Source organism: Ziziphus jujuba, chromosome 5 (assembly GCF_031755915.1).
Source record: "Ziziphus jujuba cultivar Dongzao chromosome 5, ASM3175591v1".
NCBI classification, from domain to species: domain Eukaryota; kingdom Viridiplantae; phylum Streptophyta; class Magnoliopsida; order Rosales; family Rhamnaceae; genus Ziziphus; species Ziziphus jujuba.
Genome location: NC_083383.1, coordinates 4,829,676 through 4,852,466, shown reverse-complemented (window position 1 = coordinate 4,852,466; position 22,791 = coordinate 4,829,676). Strand labels below are relative to the sequence as shown.

The 22,791-nt window shown below is 33.7% G+C and overlaps 2 pseudogenes; one reads left to right on the top strand and one right to left on the bottom strand.

The window, feature by feature from the left end:
• Positions 1-435: 435 nt before the first annotated feature.
• Positions 436-2,383, bottom strand: LOC132803698 (protein Ycf2-like; annotated as a pseudogene).
• Positions 2,384-2,524: 141 nt separating this feature from the next.
• Positions 2,525-22,401, top strand: LOC125420113 (large ribosomal subunit protein uL2cz/uL2cy-like; annotated as a pseudogene).
• The last annotated feature ends 390 nt before the right edge of the window (positions 22,402-22,791 follow it).

Genomic DNA, 22,791 nt, shown 5'->3' with positions numbered 1-22,791 from the left:
TTGATCCAATCTGTAGGAATCAATAGAAAAGGCAAATCCTTTATGATACACTAGATCCGGCTCGGTTATTGATAGAGTGAATAGATCTACCATTTCTTAAACTTCTGATTCAAAATCGTGGTATAATGTGTATCCCCCCCCCCCTGTTTCGATCATGGAATAGATGAAATAAATCAAAAAATGGACTTTGTTCAAGAATGAAATCTTATTGGAACTATCTAGTTCATCCTTTGGAACCATATCACATCCCGAATTTGATGAAATAGGATGAATTGAGATGGTATTGCGTAAATACATAATTATCTTGAATATATTAACTATTTCTTTATTTTCTGATCACCTGGAAAGGACAAAAGAAACATCTTATTCTTTCTTCAACAATTTCTGATCTCTAGTGGACCTCTCAGTAGGATTTGAACCTAGATGAAGTTATGATCATCTATCAGAGAAAAAAGAACGAAAGGATCGTGTAGGATTCCTAAGAAATTGTTTGATTTCTTCCAGAAGCAGATGATTATTCATCTATTAATCACGTTTTATGAATATCTGGGACATTCAGGAATATCCAAAAAGGCATTTAGGGAATCAGTCTGATTCTATCTCTGTTCGTTTCATTTGAAGAAAGGAAGGATCCCAAAGAATCAATCTTTATTTTAGTTGTTGAATATCTCTTTGATTCATCAATGTGTGATATTCTGAATCCTCATTACTAAAGGAATCGAAATGATGTCTGGATCGATAAGAAAATCCTTTCAATTGGCTAGAATCCATTATTGAACAAAACTGGATCTTGTGGAATCTTATTGAATATTTGACGATACATTCTATACCTTGCTAAAAAACCAATCCTTGTTTACCAACCACTCGGTGTCTAACCAAATCTAATTCTCTTTCGATATGTTCCTCAAAAAATCTGATTCATATGAATTCCTCCCCTAATTAAAGAAAAGATCTTGGTGGAATTGCCACATATGAAATTGAGCACAATTTTGCAAAGAAATAGCCCATTTGTTTCTCGAGAAGAGATGGGAAACATGCTCAATATCATTTGATGGAATAGTTGACCCAACTCCTTATTGTTTGCATAAACCCTCCACTTCAATCGGTATTTTTTCACGAAAAGCAAACATGAGATAACAAATCCATTCTTTCACTAAGATTTCGAATAGCTGTCCTAAGTTCAAGTTGATTATGTTTCACCTCTTCCCTGAAGAAAGAGGATCAAACAATTCCCAATCATGGTCCTTACGGATCGAATCATCTATAGAATATATAAAAGGAAACTCTATATATTTGATATCTTTCTCTTTGAATGAGATCTCAATTCCAACGATGGTTTCATTAGATATCTTACAACTATAATCCCTCTTTTTTCTGATCCAGTTCCTTCACCACCGTGAACCATAGTTAGATTCAGGCATGATACACTTTTTAGTTATTGGGAGAACCCAAGTACTCTCTTTCGGATCTAGCAAACAGCTTTTAGAGATCTTTTTTCCTTTTGGAAGATACAGGAGCGAAACAATCAACCTATTGATATTGGAAGACTTAAAAGATTCTTCTAATGTATCATTTATGGGTCCAATGAAATTCACAGGTATAGGAAGAAAGCCTGTCAAATAGAGATTTTTTTCTTTTGACCATCTTTCGATTGTTAATACGATGTATAAGGACCGCTACTACAAATAGTACTACACCCTTGATCGCGAAATATCAATTGCTTGTTGAACCCTGTAAATGTGAATTGCGTGAAAATAGGATGCTCCAAATTTGGGAGTCGAAGAGTTTTACAAAATGTTCTTGATGGAAAAATGTGAATGAAAGATCCCACTGAATTGAATTGGATCCATGCATCTAAGAAATAGTGAGAATTCTTTATCTCTCCCAATATCACTCTTAATTTGAAAATCTAGGATTTGAATTGATGTCCTTTCATTGAGTCCTCCTAAATTGCATTGATTTATCCTAAAGATTTCATTTGAATTGGAATTTGGTTATTCACTATGTACGAGGATCCCCACTAAGCATCCATAGGTTCAATTCCTACTCGATGCACGGCAATGGGACCTTCCAATAAAATAAGTCTATTGGAATTGGCTCTGTAAAAATGGAATCTCATCATCCATACATAACGAATTGGTGTGGTATATTCATATCATAACCTATGAACAGTAGGAACTAGTATTCTTATTGAGACTAGAATTCATAGGGAAGCAAATAGATTTATGGATGGAATCAAATATGCAGTATTTACAGACAAAAGCATTCAATTATTATTGAAAATTAATATACTTCTAATGTCGAATCAGGATCAACTATGACAGAAATAAAGCATTGGGTTAAACTCTTCTTTGGTGTCAAGGTAATAGCTATGAATAGTCATCGACTCCTGGGAAATGGTAGAAGAATGGGACCTATTATGGGACGTACAATGCATTACGGACGTATGATCATTACACTTCAACTGAGTTATTCTATTCCACCTGTTAGAAATAAAAGAACTTAAATCAAAATACTTAATAGCATGGCGATACATTTATACAGAACTTCTACCCTGAGCACACGCAAAGGAGCCGTAGATAGTCAAGTGGAATCCAATCCATGAAATAATTTGACCCATGGGCAGCATCGTTCTGGTAAATATTGTAATGCTAGAGGAATCATTATCGCAGGGCATAGAGGGGGAGGTCATAAGCGTCTATACAGTAAAATTGATTTTCGACGGAATGAAAAAGACATATATGGTAGAATCGTAACTAGAATACGATCCTAATCAAAATGCATACATTTGTCTCATACACTATGAGGATGGTGAGAAAAGATATATTTTACATCCCAGAGGGGTTATAATTGGAGATACCATTGTTTCTGGTATAGAAGTTCCCATAAAAATGGGAAATGCCTTACCTTTAAGTGCAGTTTGAACTATTGATTTACGTAATTGGAAGTAACCAATCAAGTTTACGATGAAACCTAAAAATCAATCATTGATCCAATTCGAATACCTCAACAGGATAGACCTCAACAGAAAACTAAAGAGTAACAGCAGCAAGTGATTGAGTTTAGTAGTTCGTCATATATAATTATTGACTCTAAAGATATAGTAATATGGAGAAGACAAAATTGTTACAAGTACCAACAGAACCAGAAGCGCCCCTTGTTTGAAAGAGAAGATGATAGGTTTTTCACATTTCATTAGATGGTCAGAGATGAGTTGAAAGCTAAGCAGTGGTATTCTAAGGATTCCAGGGGGGGGGGGGAATAGAGATGTCTCCTACATTACTTGTAACATGTGGAAGTAATGATGTAATTTCATAGAGTCATTCGGTCTGAATGCTACTTAAAGAACATAAGCCAAATGAAGGAACGGGAAGACCTAGGATGTGGAAGATCATCACATGAGTGATTCGGTCGATTTTGATTCCTATATATCCACTCATGTGCTACTTCATTATATAATATATATATACGAATTATATGATATATATAAGATCCATCTGTATAGATATCATCATCTACATCCAGAAAGCCATATGCTTTGGAAGAAGTTTGTACAATTTGGGAAGGGGTTTTGATTGATCAAAAAAAATAATCTACTGCAACCGATATGCCCTTAGGCACGACCATATATAACATAGAAATCACACTTGGAAAGGGTGGACAATTAGCTAGAGCAGTAGGTGTTGTAGTGAAATTGATTGCTAAAGAGGGGAAATCGAACGCATTAAAATTACCTTCTTGGGAGGTCCATTTGATCCCCAAAAACTGCTTAGCAACAGTTGGACAAGTGGGGAATGTTAGGGTGAACCAGAAAAGTTTGAGTGGAGCCGGATCACATGTTGGCTAGGCAAGCATCCTATAGTAAGAGGAGTAGTTATGAACCCTATAGACCATCCCCATGTGGTAGTGCAGGGAGGGCCCCAATTGGTAGAAAAAACCCCACAACCTCTTAGGGTTATCCTACACTTGGAAGAAGAAGTAGAAAAAGGAATAAATATAGTGATAATTTGATTCTTCATCTTTGTAATAAATATAATTTGTTTCTTCGTACTTACAAACAAACAAAAAATATGAGTAATTAATTGTGACACATTCACTAAAAAAAAAAAAATCCTTTTGTAGTGAATCATTTATTAAGAAAAATAAATACGCTTAACACAAAAGCAGAAAAATAAATAATAGTCATTTGGTCCCGAGGGTCTACAATTATACCGCCAATAATCGAGCATACTATTGCTATCCATAATGGAAAGGAGCATTTGCCAATTTATGTAATAGATCGTATGGTAAGACATAAATTAAGAGAATTTTTACCTACTTTGAGTTTCCGAGGACATGCAAAAAATGATAATAGATATTGTTGTTAAAATTTTTTTAATAAGTACAAAAAGTGAATATAGATAATTATTGTTCATTACTGAGAGGTAAACCTTATGAGAAAGAAGAAAAAGAAGGACCGATATATAGAAGAATACACTCTAAGTGAATTTATAGATATGTCTGCTCACAAAGTGTGAAGAGTAATTGATCAGATAGTAATTGATCAGATTCTTGGGCGTTCTTATGAAGAAACACTTCTGATACTCGAACTCATGCCCTATCAAGCATGTTCTCCCATTTTAAAATTGGTTTCTTCCGCAGTAGCAAATGCTAATCACAATAGAGGTTTCACTAAAGCAAAGTTAAAAATTAGTAAAGCGGAAGTCGACGAAGGCATTACTATGAAAAAATTAAAACCTCGAGCTCGAGGATGAGGTTATCCAATGAAAAGACCCATTTGTTATATAACTATTGTATTGAAGCATATAGCTGCACATTATTATACAGACTATTTAAAGAACGAAATTTTCTTTGAAGAATTTTAAGGTTAAACGACAAATACAAATAAAATACGCCGTATTATGCCTAAAAATGGATGAATAAAAAAAGGAAGTACAACGATATGACCTGTCATGATATGTATGGCAGCGGGGGATTATGGGACAAAAAATAAATCCACTTGGTTTCAGACTTGGCGTAACCCAATGTCATTATTCTCTTTGGTTTGCACAACCAAAAATTATTCGGAGGATCTACAAGAAGATCAAAAAATACGAAATTGTATCAAGAATTATGTACCAAAAAATATGAAAATATCTTGTAGTGTCAAAGGAATTTCATGTATAGAAATTCACAAATGAATCGATTTGATTGAAGTCATAATCTATATGGGATTCCCAAAGTTATTAATAGAACCTAGAAGACTCAAAGAATTACAGATGACTGTACAAAAAGAACTTAATTGTATGAACTGAAAACTCAACATTGCTACTACAAGAATTGAAAACCTTGATGGAAACCCTAATATTCTTGTGGAATTTATAGCCGGGCAATTAAAAAATAGAGTTTCATTTCGGAAAGCAATAAAACAAGCTATTGAATTAACTGAGCAGGTGGGTACAAAAGAAATTCAAGTACAAATTGCAGGGCATATCAACGGAAAAGAAATTGCACGTGTCGAATAGATCAGAGAAGGAAGGGTTCCTCTACAAACCATTCGAGCTAAAATTGATTACTGTTCCTATACAATTCGAACTACTTATGTGGTATTATGCATCAAAATTTGGATATTTATAGGAGAGGAATAATAGGCCTTTAGTTGACTTATCTTTAGTTCTATTCTATCCATCCAGTAATAGAATAAAAAATGACAAATTCTTTCATTCATTTTCTCTTAACTAAAAGCAAAAATGAACAATTCTATAAGGTTGAATAAAAATTCGATTAATCATTTGATATAATTTCTATGCTTAGTGTGTGGCTCATTGGTTTTTTTTGGGATTAGGATTCCAAAAAAAGAAAGAAGTACCAGCCCATAGTGTGAACTAATAACTATTATAGAAATAATATAGATATACAACTAATATAGAACTAATAACCAACTCATCGTTTCGCATTATCTGGATATAAAAAACTGATCGAGATATGATATATTAGTCATATCAACGTAGCAACTGAAATCTTTTTTGCATAGACAAAAAAAAAAAAAAAAACTAATCTGATTATGAGTTGTAAAGAAAAAAAAATGCAGAAAAAAGGAAGGATGAGAGAAAGAGCGAAAAAAAAGAAATATATCAGTGATATATAATTCCAATATATAAGGTCTATGATTCATCTCATAACAAGGAATGTAATAAAGCATTAATATTGGTTGGTCTATAATTATACAAATTTGTTCATAGAAAAAGAATCAAGAGCCCCAAGCTAATAAATACTGACAGGATTGACTCGAGAACAAATCAAATTTCATTAGGGGCTCCATTATAGAAGCCAGACTTAACCGTTAATTGACAAGCGATGGGAACGATAGAACCAGTGAATACATAAGATTATACTGAAAACGAATCTTAATGATTCATTAGGTAGGATGGCGGAACCAACCATAAACCAATTCATTTATTCTGAAAGGTCCTGTTGATACGAACCTAGGACGACCTGCTCCTAAACCCGTATTATATTAGCCCGGATCTTAATTAAGTTCAAGTTCTAATGGAATGGACCTCAACCCCTAACCAACCTGTGGTTAGAAACCTTGGTATAATGTAGACGCCACAATAGGGGATGGAAAACCTATTGATAAGTCAAGCTAAAACAACCATTCTCTAATGGTGTTTTAGGTGTTCTCAAAGAACAAAGAGATAATTAATCATACAAGTATTTTCTTAATCAAATCAAAGTTGTATTCAAATTGAAAAATAAGCCTTTAAATAGGCTTTGAAAGAAACAAAGTAAACCCTAAATACCCTAGGTAAAACAAGCCACACAATAAAGAGTTCTATGGTGGCCGAAATTCTCACTCCTTTCCTAATCTAATTTGGATTAATTAATTCCTTTATTTTGAATTAGGAATTAATTAATTTACAATGAAAATAATAAAATAATAACTTTCCTAAACTTATTTTTCCAGAAAACAAATAAATAAAAACTAAAAAGTAATGGTAATTTCCTAAAACAAAAAGTAGAATCAAATTAGGAAACTATAATACTAGCTTTTTGACTAAGTTGACTTTGACCAATCTTTGACCAAATTGAGCTCCAAATCAGCTTCTAGATGCTTTATAGGATTTCAAATAAACTGAATATGAAGGCCCACACGTTGCCCATGCTTGGAAAAATAAGAAAAGGCTAATACAGTAAAATACAGTAAAGCCAGCAAGCAATACAGCAAATTCGGCCAAATTGTTGAAGCTGTCTGTACAAGCCCTTTTTGATTGCATTTGAGGCTGCTTTAACTTGATTCCATGACCTCTTAGGCATATGTATTGAACCCATAAAGCATTGGAACCATTTCATGCTTCCGGGACTCCAAAAATGTACCAAAACCGTCACCCGGGTCCGTATCTGCTTCCACCACTTGGATGCTTCAAATAGGCTTTGTATCTTCAAGTATGGACAAGCTCTGTTGAGATTGATTACCCTCTGTATAAATAATCCCAGCTTGCCCTTAAATCTCTTAATTTGAGCTCTTGTGATTGGCCTAGTCTTCATCCGTGTCGAGTCAACACCCCAGCGGGTTATCGGTGGAGCGGGCTCGGGCGGAATCACATCATTCCCCTCCTCTTGAAAAGGATTTGTCCTCAAATCAAGATCATTACCCGCAGAAAAAGGAGTTAAATCAGCAACATTAAATGCATCACTCATGTTATACTCACCCGGTAAATCAAGCTTGTAGGCATTCTTGTTATTCGGCTCCAAAACTTGAAAAGGTCCATCCATAGGCGGCATGAGCTTTGAATTTCCTTGATTAGGAAACCTTTCCTTTCGTAAGTGCAACCAAACCAATTCTCCTGGGTCAAACACTATTACAACAAAATCTAGAAATACATGCTCATTATGGTAAAAATTACACTTTTTAAAGTTAGCAAACAATATTTCCCAAATTTTCAAATTGCCACTAAGTAAAGCTCTCAACAATGCAGATAAAGTTCTATTCAATAAAGACATTTTTAAATAAGTGTCCTTAAAATTCATGGTCAGCAATGATTTCTTATTCATAATTACTTTATTAACATCATCAAAGCTAAGATAAAAATTTATATTTTTCCTTTCTTATCTTCCTTTTCCTTTCTCACTCACGGCCATCTCACCCTCCTCACTCTCGGCTTTTACACCAAATTTTTCACTCTTGGTTTTATTAAAATCTTTCCACACAACCTGAGTATTAGAAGACTTACCTTGGATAGCAAGCTCACCTTTTCCCTCTTGATTGGATGGTAGTCCACTTGGAATTTCATTTGGGAAGACATCTCCAAATTCCTTCAAAAGAGAAATCGTTGAACTTGGCAATTCAAGTTCTTCAAAGTTAGTTTGATCATTAAAATAATTTTCTTTATAAATCATGACCAGAAAAGGTTTCTTACACTCAATAACCTTATTAATATCCCCTAAACTCAAATAAAAGTTGCTACTTGACCTTTCTTTTCTTTCTTTTTCTTTTTCCCCCTTGGATTGGTGCAAACCTTCGGATTTCCCTTCCTTCTCCAAGCTCTCGGGTTTGCCACTCTCTTTCCCCTCTCTTTTGATTTTTCCTTGATCTTTCCACTCAATATGAGTCTTAAAAACCTTACCTTGATCAACAACCTCATTCTTACCTTCTTGAAAGGATGGTGAAGCCGTTGGTGCCATACTTGCTTTTTCCTTAAGCTTTTCGGCTTCTCTCCTTTGTTGCACTTGTAATTGGTCTTTGTAAACCTCTTTAGGAGATAATGGTTCCAGCTTGACCTTCTTCCCTTTAAACCTGAAAACAATACTATTTTCTCGACCAAAATGAGTAGCATCTTTATCAAATTGCCATGGTCTACCTAATAGTATATGTCCAGCAATCATGGGTACAATATCACATAAAACTACATCCTCATATCTACCTATATTAAATTTTACTTTGGCTTGTTTATTCACTTTTATTTCACCACCATCATTAAGCCATTGTAATCTATAAGGTTCTGGATGTTTAATAGTTATTAAGCCTAATTTATCAACTACAATGTTACTAATTACATTTGTAAAACTTCCACTATCAATAATCATACTACAAATCTTACCTTGAATTTCACATCGGGTGTGGAAGATGTTCTCTCTTTGAATTTCATCCTCATCTTTGTATGCAGCAATTACTCTCCTAGAAAGCAAGTTTAATTCAGCATTGGATGCTTGCAAGGTTTCGGGTTCATCCTCCAAGTCCTCCTCCTCTTGCTTGGCTTCATCCTCACTTTCTTCACTTTTCGATTCTAGCTCGTCATTGCCCTTTAACACCATGATTCTTCTATTCGGACATTGGCTATCAATGTGTCCTCCTCCCTGGCACTTAAAACACACAACATCATGAGTTCTAGAAGGTTTAGGATCTAATTTTACCTCATTCTTTGGTGCTTGGACAGATTTGGTTCTAGTCTCCTTCCTTGGCCAGTTTGAACTTTCTTCTTTGACTTTCGGCTTTAGCTTGCTTTCATAGATGGGATTGTTCCTCCAGCCACTTGAATTGGACCTTCCGCTGTTGGAAACACCTCCAAACCATGATCTTACACCCCTCCTCTTGAATTGATGCTCTAATTTAATAGCCACATGTAACAACTCCTCAAATTCCACATATTGTTGCAATTCTAGTTGATTGGCTATTTCACGATTCAAACCACCAAGAAACCTTGCCATGGTTGCTTCCCTATCTTCATTCAAGTTCAGTCTCATCATAAGCATCTCCATCTCCTTGTAATAATCCTCCACGGATCCATGTCCTTGAGATAAAGATTGAAGTCTTTGATGCAGCAACCTATGATAGTGTGATGGTACGAATCGCTTCCGCATGGCTCCTTTCATTTGTCGCCATGTAGTAATCAAGTCATCACCAACTCTCCTTCGGGTGTTTTGCTCATTGGTCCACCATTGGAGTGCATAATGGCCAAACTCCATTGCTGCCAATTTCACCTTCTTAGCCTCCGAATAATTATGGTGGTCAAATATCATCTCCATTTTTTCTTCCCACTCCAAATATGCTTCGGGGTCACTTTTTCCCATGAATGGTGGGATGTTGATCTTGATATTGCTAAGATTGTCATCTGTTTCTTCCCTCCTATATCTTCCATGGCCAGCTCTATCTTGGACAGTAAAAGTTTTGTTCATACCTTCCTCAAAGTCTCCACCGAATGGCTCCTCATTAAATTCCTCTCTCGGTCTCTCGCGACCTCCTTGTCCTCGGCCTCGTCCTCCATGGAATTCTTGCCTATTTCTTGTGTTCGGAATTCCCTGGGAAACTTCTAGCCTTTCCATCCTTTGATTTACATGCTCAACTTGAGCACTAACCCGCTGTATTTATTCCAAGACAGCTCTCATATCCACTTGGTCTCCACTCCCGGTAGCTCGGTCATCGCCATGGAATGCTACGGACTCTTCCTCATTGATCCTCAAGGGTGGATCCCCTCTTCTTATTCTAGAATCTGCCATGTTAGTAAAATACTGCAAAAATAAAATAAATCCTCACAATATTCACTCCCTCACGTGTTTCACTCAAACAAGGTCTCGACACTCGTGTTTGCACACTAGTTTCGGCTTTTACCCTCTTTTAAGCTCACACACTCTTGCCTTTTTCCACTCAATGAATTATCTCAAAGTTCTAATTAAAACACCCACAAAACAGCAATTAGATCACTAGTATGTTTTAATTAAACTTATCAACAAAGAAGTAGCAAAAAGTAGGCAATACCGAAAGAATCCAACAAATCCTAATTTTTCGGCTTTCTAGACAAGAAAACACAAAATAATGGGAAAACGTTGGAATTTTTTAAAACTGCACCAGATGGTAGTAGATTATGAGTTCAAGAATAAAATTCCAGAAAAAGAAATTCAAATACGTACAAGAATCAAAGAGAACAAAATTATAGAAAAGTGTTGGTTGTTGTTCTTGTAATTCAAGTTTTGTATCAATTCCTTTAACTAATTTTAATCCAAAAAATTTAAGCACCCAAAATCCAAATATCCAGCAGCAAAAATAATTTCCCAGCAACTCAAATATTGAATAAATAATAAAAAAACCAGTAGCTCCAACAAATTTCCAGCAAACAAATCAAACTCCAACAAACCGAAAAAAATTTTTTTTATTATTTTTTTTTATTCGGCTTTACCTCTTCTTTTTTTTTTTTTTTTTTCACTCACAGAACATAAACAACTGCAGTAGCAAGAATAATTACCAAAATTGAAATTCCAACTCCAAAACAAATACCAAACCCGTGACCTCCAAATAAACAAAATGTGCAGTTTTTTTTTTTTTTTTTTTAAATGTTGCCGTAAACTTCTTTTTTTTTTTTTTGTTTTTGAATATATGAATGCAAATTTCTAAGACTAAAACAGCAAAGGAAAATCAACAAAACCCAAAATTAACAAGAACAATGATAAAAGACAACCAACAAATTAGGAAACAAAAATACGATAAAATTAGGAAACCTAATTCAACTAGGAATGAATTTTTTTTTTTTTTAAATGCAGAACGTGTATCGGATGGATGCAACCTTAAAATAATGCTAAAATTACAGAATAACACAAAAACAAATAAGGAAAATAAAGATAGATCAAACCTGAACAAAATTTAGCTCTGATACCAAATGATACGAACCTAGGACGACCTGCTCCTAAACCCGTATTATATTAGCCCGGATCTTAATTAAGTTCAAGTTCTAATGGAATGGACCTCAACCCCTAACCAACCTGTGGTTAGAAACCTTGGTATAATGTAGACGCCACAATAGGGGATGGAAAACCTATTGATAAGTCAAGCTAAAACAACCATTCTCTAATGGTGTTTTAGGTGTTCTCAAAGAACAAAGAGATAATTAATCTCACAAGTATTTTCTTAATCAAATCAAAGTTGTATTCAAATTGAAAAATAAGCCTTTAAATAGGCTTTGAAAGAAACAAAGTAAACCCTAAATACCCTAGGTAAAACAAGCCACACAATAAAGAGTTCTATGGTGGCCAAAATTCTCACTCCTTTCCTAATCTAATTTGGATTAATTAATTCCTTTATTTTGAATTAGGAATTAATTAATTTACAATGAAAATAATAAAATAATAACTTTCCTAAACTTATTTTTCCAGAAAATAAATAAATAAAAACTAAAAAGTAATGGTAATTTCCTAAAACAAAAAGTAGAATCAAATTAGGAAACTATAATACTAGCTTTTTGACTAAGTTGACTTTGACCAATCTTTGAACAAATTGAGCTCCAAATCAGCTTCTAGATGCTTTATAGGATTCCAAATAAACTGAATATGAAGGCCCACACGTTGCCCATGCTTGGAAAAATAAGAAAAGGCTAATACAGTAAAATACAGTAAAGCCAGCAAGCAATACAGCAAATTCGGCCAAATTGTTGAAGCTGTCCGTACAAGCCCTTTTTGATTGCATTTGAGGCTGCTTTAACTTGATTCCATGACCTCTTAGGCATATGTATTGAACCCATAAAGCATTGGAACCATTTCATGCTTCCCGGACTCCAAAAATGTACCAAAACCGACACCCGGGTCCGTATCGGCTTCCACCACTTGGATGCTTCAAATAGGCTTTGTATCTTCAAGTATGGACAAGCTCTGTTGAGATTGATTACCCTCTGTATAAATAATCCCAGCTTGCCCTTAAATCTCTTAATTTGAGCTCTTGTGATTGGCCTAGTCTTCATCCGTGTCGAGTCAACACCCCAGCGGGTTATCGGTGGAGCGGGCTCGGGCGGAATCACATCACCTATCATAGAATAATCCTACAATTGAATATTGAAGAGTAAAGGCCGCCAGCGAAAATTTTGATTTTATTGGATTTCTAAATTTTAGCCTATCTGATATGATATTAAAAGGCAAAACAAAATAAAGATTCGTTATAAGCTTATAACAAAATAACTTTATCTATATTATTATCTCTAAATGTATCTCTAAATAAAAATTCTCTATAAATCAAATCCATGTTTAGTTATATATCAAAACAAGATATACAAATTTCTAATAGATTAGATGAAATTTCAAAAAATCTCATGAATCAATATATTTTTCCAGTATATAATTCATTAAATACATAAATATAAATACATAGAGATTATTTTTTAATCATTTCAGTCGCAAGGAGCTAGATGAGAAGAAACTCTCATGTCTAGGTCTGTAGTAGAGATGGAATTAATAAACAACCATCAACAAGTGCTTGAACCCGCTTGGATCACATACCGACAAATTGAAGCCGATCAACGAGCAATGACACGAAATGTCTACCACGGTGGGGAAGTATGGGTACTTATATTTCCAGACAAACCAGTTACAATAAGACATATAGAAAGTCGTATGGGCTCGGGGAAAGGATCTCCCAAATATTGGGTAGCTATTAGAATACTTTATGAAATGAGCAGAGTACCAGAAAATATAGCCACAAGGGCTATTTCACTAGTGGTATCAAAAATGCCTATACGAACTCAATTCATTATTTCGGTATAGGAACGTAGAACCAAAAGAAAAAGGTTTGTTAGATGAAAAAAAAAAAAAAACAATTGCAGGTTTCCTTTTTTGTTTTGAACAAACAAATTTTTTTTTTCTTTTTTACTTCGCCCTTGTGTTAATTGAAAAAATAGATAAAAAAATGATTCAAGCCCAAAGCCATTTGAATGTAGCGGATAACAGCAGAGCCCAAGAATTAATGTATATTCGAATCATAGGAGCTAGTAATTGACAATATGCTCATATTGGTGATGTTATCATTGCTGTAATTAAGGAAGCAGTACCAAATACACCTATAGAATGATCAGAAGTGATCAAAGCTGTAATTGTACATACTTGTAAAGAACTTGATACGAACATAAGATGACCTGTGCCTAAATCCGTATTATCTTAGCCCGGATCTACTTATGTTCAAGTTCTAATGGTCATCTTGACCCCTAACCAACCTGTGATTAGAAACCTTGGTATATAATGAATATGCCACAATAGGTGATGGAAGGCCTATTAATAAACCAAACTAAAACACTCATTCACTAATGGTGTTTTAGGTGTTTAAAAGAACAAAGAGAGACTCAATCTCACAAAATAAATTCTTAATATTATTAATGGTGTGTTCTTCCTTAAAAACAAGCCCTTTTATAGGCTAAAAAAAATAAAATAAAATAAAACCCTAAAAACAAAAGGGCAAACTAGCCATGCTTGTTGTTTCCTAATGTTATCGAATTTTCTCTCTCATTTCCTAATCTAATTTTGATTAATTAATTCCTTTATATTGAATTAGGAACTAATTAATTTAAAAAGAAATAATAAAAATAATAACTTTCCTAAAATTAAATAAACAAATAAAACCAAAATGTAAAGGTAATTTCCTAAAACAAAAAGTAAAAATCAAATTAAGAAACTAAAATACTATCTTTTTTATTAAGTTTACTTTGACCAATCTTTGACCAATTTAAGCTCCAAATCAGCTTCCGTATTTGGAGGATTCCAAAAATTTGGAGATCCAACTACGAGAAGACAAGTAATATGATAGAATATTGTTTCGTTATTTTTCATTTTTGGTTTTGTGAGTAGGGTACCAGACAAATATTGATTTGAATCGGTACCTTTTCTTTGACTCTTGCTCTTTTTTTATATGGGAGATGATCCCAAATAAACAGGTATGGAATCTATAATTGTATGTAAACCACGGTCGAATCTATGGAAACATTGGTTTATACATTCTTCTTAGACTAAACTTTAGGAATAATTTTTTTTGTTATCTTTTTTCGAGAACCACCTAAAGTTCCAACTAAAATGGTGAAATGATTTTTCATAATCTCAATTGAAAGTAATGAGCCTCCCAATATTGAGAGGCTCATTACTTCAACTAGTCTCCGTGCTCCTCGAATGAATCTCTTAGTTGTTGAGAGGGTTGCATAAAAGCAGTATATAAGGTATACCCAGTAAAATTTACAAGTAAACCCGATATAAAGATGGCAACTAGGGTTGCTGTTCCCATTATTATATAGTTTCAAGACCACAATGGGTCTATGATAAGATCATTTATTTACAACGAAATGGTATGCAAAATCAACAGATCTCAATGAATATAAAATACAATTTATGGCTACACAATCCGTTGAGAGTATTTCTAGATCTAGTCCAAGACGAACTGTTGTAGGGAGTTTATTGAAACCATTGAATTCAAAATATGGTAAAGTAGCTCCTGGGTAGGGAACTACTCCTTTGATGGGTATCACAATGGCCTTTTTGTGGTATTCCTATCTATTATTTTGGAGATTTATAATTCTTCCATTTTATTGGACGGAATTGGGATGAATTAGATTCAGAAGAACTAGTAACTAGCTTTTCAATACAAAGTGAAGCATTAAGGTCTCTGATTTTTATCCCATTCTATTTTGGTAGTTCGATCGTGAAATTTCTTTGTTTCTAAGTTCCAGAATATGAGTGGGTGACTTGTTATAATTGATCCTGTGGATAGCACAAAGAATGCACTGTCATCTTGATAGAGATGGTTTTACTTCGTTGGATATTCATTCTAGTATCTGAAGCACGGAATATAGGAAATAGATTCCAAAGTATTATTAGCACTATGATTCATCCTTAATATTCAGACCACGAGTCCGTACTTGTTTTTTTTTTTTTTTTTCAAAGAGTTAGATTTCGAAGTTATAAATTAAAATATTTTTATTTTTTCAAACTCCTATTTATGGTTATTTTGACCAAAGGACAAGGGTGTCATTGGATTTTTATTCATTCTAGTTATTCATTGAATAAGTGATAATCCAACAGTTCTTACTCAAGGAATTTTTGGAATTAGTTTATAAGGAAAGGGTTTTATTGAATCATCACGCTTCTAGTACGAATCTGGGGTTTTAACCGATTCATAGGGTCTTAGCAAGAGAATTCCTATCAATATCAATAATAAAGAAAAACAGTAGTTAAAGGCACATTACACACAATAAAAAAAACTATAAAATAGGTAAAAAGAAGATTCAAGAGGCCTATAATCATCACCACAGAGACAAATGAGCCGACTTAACATTCTGGCATTATAACCACATGAAAGAACTTTTGGGTTTTTATTCTTTTGTATTTACAGAAGCGATTGAATCAAAGGATTAAGAACTTTCGAACTTAACTTTCTATTACATATTTTTTGGCGTTTTGTTTGAGCCGTACGAGATGAAATTCTCATATACGATTATCGGGGGGGGGGGGGGTACAGTTTATTTACCTATCCCAATAAAATCTATGATTGGTTCGAAGAACGCCTTGAGATTCAACCAGTTGCATATGACATAACTAGTAAATATGTTCCTCCTTATGTCAACATTTTTTATTGTCTCGACAGAATTACACTTACTTATTTTGTAGTACAAGTAGCTACAAGGTTTACTATGACTTTTTATTACCGTCTGACCGTTACAGAGGCTTTTGCTTCTATTCAATATATAATGACTAAAGCTAACTTTGGTTGGTTAATCCGATCAGTTCATCGATGGTCGGCCAGTATGATGGTCCTAATGATGATTCTGCACGTATTTCGTGTGTATCTCACTGGCGGCTTTAAAAAACCTCATGAATTGACTTGGGTTACAGGTGTGGTTTTGGGTGTATTGACCGTGTCTTTTGGTGTAACTGGTTATTCCTTACCTCGGGACCAAATTAGTTATTGGGCAATAAAAATTCTAACAGGTGTGCCAGAAGCTATTCCTGTAATAGGATTGCCCTGGGTAGAGTTATTATGCGGAAATGCTAGTGTGAGACAATCCACTTTGACTTGGTTTTATAGTTTACACACTTTTGTATTACCTCTTCTTACTATTGTATTCATGTTAATGCACTTCATAATGATACATAAGCAAGGGATTTCTGGCCCTTTATAAAATAATGTAATGTAATTTATAATGTAAATAATATAAAAAATATATTATATCATAGCTATTTTTAATCAATCATTTATCAATTGGGGTAGGACCAATAGTATTTCATTGCTACAAATATGTCTTATTTAAACAAATAAAACATGTGCTTGGATGTTTCTCTTTAACTCTGCAAAAATGTAATAATGTATTATTTTTTTTTTTTAGACATTCATAGTTGAAATGAATTTTTCGAAGATAAAACGGATTGTGGGAGTGTATGACTTGAACTATTGATTGGGCCGTGCAGAATATAAGCCCCATACAAAGGTATAGGCTGGTTTGTTTGAAGAGAATCTTTTATTTGATCAGATTCGATCACGTTGTGTATGAATAGGCTCCGTGAGATCCAGTAGAAGGAATAAGTGAACTGATGTGACATAATCCCGCAGTATGTTCTATATATTTCACTTATTTAATAGTATGGAAATGCATTCATTTCCTTTGCATTGACTCTAGTTATTATACTATCAGAGTGGAACAAAGGATCTAAAGAAGAATGAGAAGAATAGGGGCTAAACTAGATTAGTAACAAGTAAATCCTTTGTATGTAAAAAGTTTTGATATTCTTGGGAATAAAGTCCAATTGCAAGGTCTGAGACGGCCCAGAAAGCACTTGATCATGATTTGTAAGCCTAATTGGGTATTAAGCATTTATCTGTAAGAACTGAATTTCTTACAATGGATGGTTGTTGAATCTCCAAAAAAAGAAATTTGGTAAATTTTTTCTTACTCTTACATAGAATCATTCATATAGCTGTGGATACCATATCAATTTTTTATATGGATCTATTTGGTTCTTTTGATTCTTGCTCGACCTGGATGATGAAAAATTATCATGTTCGGTTCTTTTGAGGGATGGATCTAGAATAATTCATCTATCCTAATAACAAAAAAACCTGACTTGAACGATCCTGTATTAAAAGCTAAGTTGGCTAAAGGGATGGGGCATAATTATAATGGAGAGCCCGCATGGCCCAATGATCTTTTATATATTTTTCCGGTAGTAATTCATGTAACATAGGTTTAATGGTTCTAGAACCATCAATGATTGGCGAACCCGCAGATCTATTTGCAACTCCTGTGGAGATATTGCCTAAATGGTATTTCTTTCTCATATTTCAAATTCTTTTAATGGTTTTCATACCTACGAGGTTATTAACAGTATCCTTTTTGGAGAACGTTAATAAATTCCAAAACCCATTTCGTCGTCCAGTAGCGACAACCCTCTTTTTGATTGGTACAACAGTAGCCCTTTGGTTGGGTATTGGAGCAACATTACCTATTGATAAATCCCTAACTTTAGGTCTTTTTTAAATTGATTCGATTGTTAAATAAAAAAAAAAAAAAAAAAAAAAACACGATGTGTGTATCTAGGGAATAGTCGCTTCAAAGTGAATTCTCCCTAAATACATTTATTTATTCAATTCAATTTTGGATCTATTCCGAGTGTATGGAATGTGTTAAAGATTCAAAATTCATTTTTATCTTTTTTTTAAGAACAAAAAAAAAAAGAAATAATTCATTAAAATTTATGTGCAATGCTTTTCTATTTCTAAAATGTCCAATATATGTTTTATATCTTCTATGCGAAAATGTTTCATTTTCATAAGGTCTTCTTCACTGTTATTCAAAAGGTCTAATAATGTATGTATATTAGATCTCTTAAGGCAATTATAGACCTTGGGGTGTAATTCTAATTGGTCAATAAAAATAGAGTTCAATGCTATTTCATTTTGATTTTTATGTGGTTTAGCCAATCTATCATGAAAAGTAAAAAGGGGTAAAGTAACTTTGTGTTGGTTTTTTTCTAAATGAAAATTTTCTTCTTTTGCATATAAAAAGGGAATAAATAAATCAATCAAAATCCAAGAAGCCTCATGAAGTGCTTCTTTAGGAGTTAAACTTCCATTTGTCCATATTTCAAGAAAAAGTATCTCTTGTTTTTCATTCCCATTCGCATAAGAATGAATATTATGTTGGCATTTCAAACAGGCATGAATATAGCATCTATAGGATAACTTCCATCTTGAAAGTTATTTTGCATTTTTTTACGATACCCGTGATGCCTTTCAACTTGTAATTCAACACACCAATTAATTGGTTCCGTTAGGTTCACTATAGCCTGTGTATTATCAACAATTTCCACCGAAGGTGGTAAGATAATGTCTTAAGTAGTTACATATCGTGGACCTTTGACACAAATAGACGCGTCATGAGTTCCATAAAGGTTACTTCGCAATACAATTTCTTTCAAATTCATTAAAATTTAATGTACAGATTCTTGAATACCCACTATGATAGAATAATCATGTGGTATTTTATCAAATTTTGCACGTGTGATACATGTTCCTTCTATTTCTCCAAGCAAAGCTCCTTGCATCGTAATGCCTATTGTATCGGCTTGGCCTTTCATAAGTGGAGCCAGAATAAAATGTCCATAATAAAGACGCTTACTATCTACTTATAATTTAACACACTTCCACTGCAGTGTCTGAGTAGATACAGTTACCTTCTCGTGAACCATGGTAATATTATTTGATCAGATCATTGAATTATTTATTTCTCTTGAAATATCTTCAATGTTTATTTTTATACACGTCTTTTTTTAGGAGGTCTACAGCCATTATGTGGCATAGGATTTACATCTCGTATGAAACTTAATACGAATAGCTCTTAATGCCACATCTCTTCCAAGACCGGGGCTTGTTATCATGACTTCTGCCCGTTACAAACCTTGATCCACTACTGTCTGAATAGCATTTCCCGTTGCGGTTTGAATGGCAAATGGCATCTCTCGTCTTGTACCCTTGAATCCGCACGTACCGGCAGAAGACCACAAAATAACTCAACCCCTTACATCCGTAATAGTCACAATAGTATTGTTGAAACTTGCTTGAACATGAATAACTCCCTCTCGTATTCTATGGGCATTTTTACGTGAACCAATACATCTATTCTTACATGAACCAGTTCTTGGTATAGGTTTTGACATATTTTATCATCTCATAAATATAAGTCAGAGATATATGGATATATCCATTTCATGTCAAAACAGATCCTTTATTTTTATTTCTGTATTTGTACAACGGTTCCTTTAGATTTATTGAGTCCTTTTCTGTTTAGAAAGATTATCCTTGTCTTTGTTTATGTCTCGGGTTGGAACAAATTACTATAATTCATCCCCCCTTATAGATTAGTCGACATTTTTCATAAATTTTATGCACAGAGGCTCTTATTTTCTTATTTATCATTCCTTGACTTAATTCTAACTTTCTTTATAATTTCAACTTCCAATTGTATACCCCAAAAATGAATGTTGAAATTGAAAACACTATCTTTCATTGGAATCTTTTTTCGGAGTCTATAAACTATACATCCACTGGTTGAATCATAATGACTTGCTTCACTTTTGCTTTAATTTCCTCATCGTATACGTATAAGAAAACTACTCATAATTGTTTCTGAAACATAATCTAGAATCAAATTTTCATTATCTAAATGAATTCAGACTATACCATTGGGGCAGTCATGCAGTAATTCAACCTTCATGAATCCTTTTTTTCTTTCATTTTAGGTCAAACTCCTTGAGGTATCATCTAATACGGGAAGGGTGATATTAGAAAACCGCCCTCTCTTTTTTTTTTTTTTTCACAAATATGAAAGTTCCACATTCACATATCAGAAGGATTACTATATATAAGGCAAACGTTCTCCACCAATTTCTTCTAATCGAGCCTCGTTGTTGTAATTATACCCCGAGAAGTAGAAAGAATTAAAATCCCCATTCCGCCTAAAATTCTAGGAATTCGTTGATAGTTAGAATATATTCATAGATCGGGTCGACTAATCTGTTTTAAATTTAAAATAGTTTTATATGGTCCTTTCCTACGACATAAAAGGATTTTAACAATGTTTTGAATAATGTTAGTAGATGGTATTCGAACTGTTCTATTTTTATTCATGTCAGCAATAGTGTCTTTATTCATGATAAACTCAGATTATTGCTGTACTCGAATTTTGATATAACCAACATGCTCTTTTTCTATTTTTCTTTATTTTTTAATTATGAATTCTTAAAGGCATATATATGAGACACAACCAATCTACTACAAATAATAAATCTCAATTTACTAAATAATCTTAATAAATTTCAATTAAATATTCAGTTAAATATTATAACTACATTAATTATATTAATTATGTTATGGTCTCTTCTTATAAGACTTCGGGTGCTAATGAAACTATTTTAGTGAAATTTAACTGTCTTAATTCTCGGGTGATCATGCCAAAAATTCGAGTTCTTTTTGGATTTCCTTCTTGTTCAATAACACCCACAACATTTTCATCATATTGTATGATCATACCGTTCTCACGTTTGAGTTCTTTACAAGTACGTACAATTATAGCTCTGATCACTCTTGATCGTTCTAGAGGTGTATTTAGTACTGATTCCTTGATTACATCAACAATAACGTCACGAATATGAGCATATCGTCGATTACTAGCTACTATGATTCGAATACACATTAATTCTGGGGCTCCACTGTTATCCGCTACATTCAAATGGCTTTGGGGTTGAATAATTATTTTATTTGTTTTTTCAATTAACACAAAGGGTGAAGAAAAAGGAAAAAAAAAATTGTTGTTTGTTAAAAAAAAAAAAAAAAGAAACCTGCAATTAATATATTTTTTTTCATCCAAAAACCCTTTTATTTTGGTTCTATGTTCCTATACCGAAATAATGAATTGAGTTCGTATCACACTAGTGAAATAGCCTTTCTGGATATATTTTCTACTGCTCTGCTCATTTCATAAAGTATTCTACCGGGTTTGATAACAGCTACCCAATATTCGAGAGATTCTTTCCTCGAACCCATTTAGGATTCTGTAGGTCTTATTGTAATTGGTTTGTCTGGAAATATACGTACCCGTACTTTCCCACCGCGGCTGACATTTCGTGTCATTGCTCGTTGACTGGCTTCAATTTGTCGAGATGTGATCCAAGCAGGTTCAAGTGCTTGAAGAGCATATCTACTGAAGCAAATACAATTATGTCGATAAGATATTCCTTTCATTCTTCCTCTATGATGTTTACGAAATCTGGTTTTTTTTTGGGTTATAGTTGATGGTTGTTAATTAATTCCATCTCTACTACAAAACTGGACAAGAGAGTTTCTTCTCATCCAGCTCCTCGCGACTGAAACGATTAAAAAATAATATCTATGTCTACTGAAGCAAAATTTTCGCAGGCGGATATTTACTCTTTCAATATTCAGTTGTAGGATTAGTCTATGACATGATCTTTCAGAATAAATGAATTGGTTTCTGGTTCGTTCTGCCATCCTACCCAATGAATCATTAAGATTCGTTTTCAGTATAATCTTATGTATTCACAGGTTCTATCGTTCCCATCGCTTCTCGATTAATGGTTAAGCCTGACTTCTACAACGGAGCCCCTAATGAAATTTGATTTGTCCTCGAGTCAATCCTCTCAGTATTTATTAGCTTGGGGTGTTGATTCTTTTTCTATGAACAGATTTGTATAATTATAGACCAATCAGTATTAATGCTTTACACATGAAATTTCTATACATGAAATTCCCTCGACACTAGAAGATATTTTCATATTTTTTTGTACATAATTCTTGATACAGTTTTGTATTTTTTGATCATCTTGTAGATCCTCCGAATAATTTTTTGGTTGTGCAAACCAAAGAGAATGATGACCTTGGGTTGTGCCAAGTCTGAATCCAAGTGGATTTATTTTTTGTCCCATAATCCCCCGCTACTATACATATCATGACATGTCATATTGATGTAAGTGGATTTCTTTTTTTGATTCATCCATGTTTTTTGAAGC